Raw genomic sequence first — 6261 nt, 5'->3', positions numbered from 1 at the left:
CTACCCCTAAACTTCTACTAGTTTTACCTCTACTCCTCTTAATAAGTGCAGCGCTTATTTACTCCACTCTTTTCTGCTCTGTCGACCCTGCAAAACTCTGCCAGTCAAGGTCGTTCTCTCCACCACAATTCACGTCATCGTGCTGCATATTCTGCAGGAACTTCGACTTCTTATGCTTTTCATATTATTGACAGCAAATTAATGTGTCAGCCGCTTTCATTCAATCCAATTAAATTCCATTTCAAATTGGTTAATGAACTATACATCCATAGTGCTGATTTGGCTATAAAAGGCAATGAGTTTGCCCTTTTTCCTGCAAAATTATGTTGGCTTCCAAGCTGCTAAAAGCTATTGATGGAATTTGCTATTGCTGGAATTTTTAAAATAATAAAGTAATTGAATGGATGGCGCCGCCCCATTAATGTGGGTTTTAAAATAGGGAGCTAAATATGTAAATATTTTAGTGCTTATGTTCGCTTGTTGAGGATTTACAAATAATAACTTTCCACTCTGAATATTGATGTAAAAATTTTTGAAGTGAACTTTTTTTAATGGCGGTAGAGAATTGAAAAATCCACTTGAAGAACGCAGTAGGAGTGGTGGATGTTTGGGGCCAAAAATGCCTACTAAATGTATGCTTAATTATTAATGCTTGGGAAACGAGATTAGTAACGGTTTACGAATAAAATTTAGATTAAGGCTAATAAAAGGAATGAAGGTGATCGTGGATGTGTAGGTAAGTGAAGAAAATAATAAAGATGAATATAAAGATAAGTTAAATATGAGAATAAAGATAAGCAAAAATAACAAGTAAGAAAGTCTAAGTTCGGGCGGAGCCGAACATTAAATACCCGGCGCAGGTACTAAGTATATGATTTTCACCTTTGCGAAAGCTACCGCTACACAGTAAGCCGGTGTGTATCAATTTTGAGTAAATTAGCGTCCTTAAATGTCGAAATATTGAAGTTTCAAGCATTTCTGAAATTTGCCGTTATATGAAAAGTGGTCGTAATTTGAATCTGATTCCAATAACTTTCAACGTTTTGCTTCTATGTGGCAAGCCCAATAATCATACCGAGTTTCGAAGAACGGTTACCGAGATACATATATGTGATCATAAGTGGGCGGTGCCACGCCCATTTTCCAAAATTTTATCATAAGCGTATTTCTTGGTAAAGAATTGTTGCAAGCATCAATTTTGAGTAAATCAGCTTTAATATTTTTTTATTTATCGAAGATTTCGTATTTCTCCAAATTACCGTTATATGGGAGGTAGGAGTGGTTATTGTCCGATTTTAAAAATTTTCGGCCATTTGGTATGCTGTAGCAAGACTAACAACTGTGCCAAGTGTGGAAGAAATTGGTTCAGCGGTTACCAAGATATACACATGTATCCATAAGTGGGCGTGGCTACGCCCATTTTCCAAAAATCTTACCGACAATTGACCTGTTAAGTTCAGTGGATTGAAAGATATACTTAAAAGTATTATAGAACGAATATGAAATGAATTGAGAGAAGCTGCTCTTCCGCAGCGAGGCCCATGCGCACTTCTTATTATTTTTTTACTGAAAGCAAGTTACAATTTGCCTCTTGAAGCAACCGAAGCAGTTAATAGAGCTTAAAAGTTTAAACTCGTCACAAATTCAGGTGAAAAAATCGATTTAAATGCAAATAGACCCAAATATCAAATAGAACCAAGCTACAACATTATAACAAGTACAGTATTTCTTGCTGCTCCCTGCAGGGTAATGCTAAGCGCGGAAATGATTCCTTTCCAGTGCAGGTTGTATTCCGAAAAATATGAAACAACAGAGTACATTATGTTACACTGTAAAGCCCTAACTAGGCTAGGAATCACCGTCCCTGGAAGAACGTGACCCATACCAACTTACTAAAAGATCATGGCTATTTTCTTTTAAGCTTGATACGACTGCGTGGAAATGCGTATGACTTCTAAAGTCTTCATTTTCTTTCTCCAATCTCGTAGAAAAATCAGGTTTCAGAACTCCTACATTCAGCGTAGCCTCTTACGGTATCTAATTTTCTCAATGACAAATGACCACTGAATTCGCTCCACGCAAAAAAAAAAATATATATTATTCATTTTATCACCTTAACCTGCAACTGACTACCAGCTGAATTAATACCAGCAACGAAGCAAATATTCATGTACGTACGATTATATGTAGATATGTATATGTACGTACAGTTTGTGTACTGGGGAGTGTGCTCATAATTCTATTTTAAATTGCTATCTGCAGCGATAGAGAAAATAACTTCTGTATGTCCTAAGATGGCAATCATACAAAGAACAACCACCTTCCGTTACGTGTAACGTTGTTACACCTCAAAGGCCACGCATGTATCAGCGATTTGCAGCCACAACCTAAGAGATTACGTTCAACATAAAATTGATTAGAAGTAATTTCATGTAAGATAATATTGATTCTAGGCGAACGCCACAATTGATCGAAGAGGAGTAGCAGCAACAGCGATTTTAACAATATATAATTTTGCAAGCATTTTCATGTACGTATAAATACATAGGTGTGTTTGTATATGTACCTATGTACGTAGTGGAATAACAAGCGCAATTTTGCAATTACAAAAAGATTAATTCATGTTATATTTGCAACACCTCGGCGGGGTGTTAAAAAGAAATTCCAAACGTAACCACACCAAAAACTATTCAAGCCAAAGCTATCATTAAGCGGTGCTTTGCAATTTAATATAGAATAACAAATGTCCAATATAAATACATAGCATAACCCAGTAGTGGTACTTAAAATATGAGTGAAAAATGAGGGGACGAAATCAAGGGGTTTGGTGTTATCTTCGCGAATGCGCTACAAAACAGGTAGGGACACTGCTGCGTTTCAAAGTTTTCCTTTTTATAATATTACTAGCTGGCCGCGTATGCGCAAGGCTTTGCCACGCGCTGAATGTGTATATATGTAAGTAAGTATATGCACACAGTAGGAGAAACTAGGTGATAAACCTATTCCAAAATATAAAACCTTATTGCACACCTAATTGCCAAGGCCTTTCATTTGACATATTATGTTTTTAATGCTACGACCGGTGTGGATCTGATAATTTTTTAGACAAGTGGCAACCATATATAAATTCTAAGTACTAAAGATAATACGCCTATTGATAAGGGTTTTAACAAAAAAATATCGCCCCATTAGTAGTTTCCGAGATTAGTGTGGTCAAAAACTCTCGACTTTTTTATATTATGTAAGTCTTTTCATTTGACAGTGACGGTGCAGAACTGATGTCTTCGCTTATTTATTATGATCGAGTATAGTTTCAATAGGTGGCAGCCCCATTCAAGAAAATAAAAATGTTAATGCTGATCTAGAGGCCAATCCCCACATAATTTTTTAATCAAACGAACGGTGCGGATCTTATAATTTTTAGAACGGGTGGCAAGTTCTAAATACTATGGATCACGCACCTATCAATACAAAATATATTAGAGAAAATCTCGTCCAAATCCGTTCAGTAGTTTTCGGGATTAGCGTGTTCGTTAGACTTTCCTTTATAGTATGCATAATCGATAAAAAATGGATAAAAGTAACGATAAGTAAATCGACAAATAATCGATAACAGCGTCGATAACAAAATCCATAACAAAATCGATAAATAATCGACAACAAAACCGATGACAAATTCGATAAAAATTTCGATGGCAAAATCGATAGTAATATTGGTAGCAAAATCTGTTAGAAAATCGATAATAATATCGATAACAAAATCGATAAAAATATCGGTTATTATATCGATATGTCCCAAGAATTCCGAAAATCTCTAAAATCTCAAAATAGTTTCCAGATTGAGTCTCTGTGTCTCTGTCTATATCATTTTCCCTATAATTACCTTTTTTTTAATTTTTCTTCCTCTATCTTCATCTTTACTTTTATCGGTATCATCGTCATCGTCATCTTTATCTTTGTTTTTACTTTTATTTTCTTCATCTACATATTCTCCTTTACCTTTGCCCGTATATAAGTGTTTAAGTTTACCTTGGTCTTAATTTTTCCCTTTATCTTTACGCATTTTTGTTTTTGTTTCTATTTTTATCTTTGCCTTTACCCTTTCCTTTATCTATGTACGTACTCAACTTTAATTTCATTCTTGTGTTGGTCTTTTTCTAAATGTTATTCTTTAACCTTTTATTAGCAAGTTTTTGTTAAATTAATACCATGTGCAAACACTTAAAAAGCACTTGTTTCAGTCCCAACCGTTACACCATTTCCGTGTGCAATTTCCGTTGAATTTGCCAATTTACTCCCATCCAACCAACCGCCGCTAAAGAAGTTTCACTTCAATAAAAATATTACCTGAAATGCACAGGTCTTTTGCAAAGAACTTTATTGATCATTAAGAAAACACTTTCAGTGAAGCTCTTCTAATATGTCCTGGCCAAAATTAAACAGAAGCTAAGCTAGCATGTGAAAATATCCCAGTGGAGTTAAGGTCGAAGAGTTTAATGAAGTTGAATCGGCATAACTTATTTTTTCTTTCATATAAATATATAAATTAATTTTGGTCTAACCAACCTGATGCATTTTTGTGACGCCATACGTATTTTGCATTTCATTCTTGCAAAGACGAAAATTCAAGAAGAGTGTAGCTACTAATAAATAACTCGTTTTAACAAAAAGATATAACTGAGAGAATCTTATAAATCCTTTTCAATAAGGAAATGCCTGTGCAAAGTCACTTTAAAAATATCTATGCATCTAAGTTGGCAGGCGACGAAGGTCTGACGTTTATCTTTGACCACAAAGCATTCAACTAGACTTGCCCGCACACGTATGTACATACGTAGCTACAGACATACATAAACACACAAAAGCACGCACAACTTAATTAATAAATTAATGAGTTGCAGCGTACCGAATGGTGCGATCAATCGTGCAACCAAGCAACATTACGAAACTAAATAGAATCGCGGATACTACCAACTAACGCCCAGTGCATGGCCCAAGGCTATTGACAGTCCACAAACACAGCGCTGCCATTGCAGATTATCTACTGATCAGTGCGATGCAACTGCGCTTGCGCCTGAGTGTCTTCTAACCGCCTGGCATTGCTGAGGGCCAGGCTGTAGGCTGGCTAGGTTGATAGTCTGCTGGCTGCCGCCGGAGTGGTGCGCTTGTCAATTTGCTTCTAATCTGACTTTGACAGGCGCGTTGTTACTGAGACCAACAGCTTAGTTGATATGTAACGATGCAGTTGTTGAGAAAAATACATACATGTGTATGTACGTATGATTGTTTGTTTATATAGAAACTGCAGCAGAAAAGTACAAGTACCAAGGAAGTGGCATCAATGATCAACGGCATTGATTAAAATGGTTGGAAAGGCACACGCACACATATCAATATCTGTAATTTATTAATGTGTGCACATTTACTTACTGGAATCTAGTTGTTAAATATTTTTGTAGATTTAAGTTACTATTGCTTACTTAGACTACTTGGACTAGCAAATTGTACAAATTTCTGCCTTCATCCGCTTTTTGTAGTTTCTACAACACCTTGTAAGAGCTTTAATAAGAAAAAATAAAAAAATCGGACCCTTGAACTAATATTTAAAAAATAGTGGATGTACAAGCAAAAAAAAATATTTCTCTAAATATTCTTTAAAATAAAACAAATTTCAAGATCATAAACACAATTTCGCAATTAGTTGAAAGAGCTTTCGGTTCGTTGAGAGAATCAGTTAAAATTATTATTTACCGCCAAATAACGAAATTATATTTTTGATGATCTCAACAATGTAGTTTTTTGTTAAAAAAAAACCCAATTTTTTTTAATGACAGGAACCAACTGTCAACGTTGCTCACGGTGTTCGAGCATTGCTCTGAAACCAAAAAAAATATGCTTGCAATTTGTTGCACTAATTTATCTACCTCAAGCAAGCACCATGTGTCAGTCACGGTTAATAACCCCTTCGAGTTTTTGTACTTCTTAGAAATTAATTGCTTCTTTCCGTTTAAGTATGTTCTTCGAATCAATCCACATTTGTATGTAGTACATTTATAGCAACTATAAACCAAATTTTATTTTATTTCTTAGAACAAGCAAACAATCGTCTACCTAGCCAATGCGAGTAAAGCAATGAATTGACTTGATTTACCTGCATAGCAAAAAAGGCGAAATCAAGAAATTCGCAAAAAAAAGTAATGACCTTGACTTGACCGGTGCTGCTTGAAGTAACTTTACTCATAAGCTTAGTCATATTGGTGT

This window comes from Rhagoletis pomonella, unplaced genomic scaffold (assembly GCF_013731165.1).
Source record: "Rhagoletis pomonella isolate Grant_MI unplaced genomic scaffold, Rhpom_1.0 Rhpom_scaffold_00006, whole genome shotgun sequence".
NCBI classification, from domain to species: Eukaryota; Metazoa; Arthropoda; class Insecta; order Diptera; family Tephritidae; genus Rhagoletis; species Rhagoletis pomonella.
Note: the sequence above shows the minus strand (reverse complement) of the source record.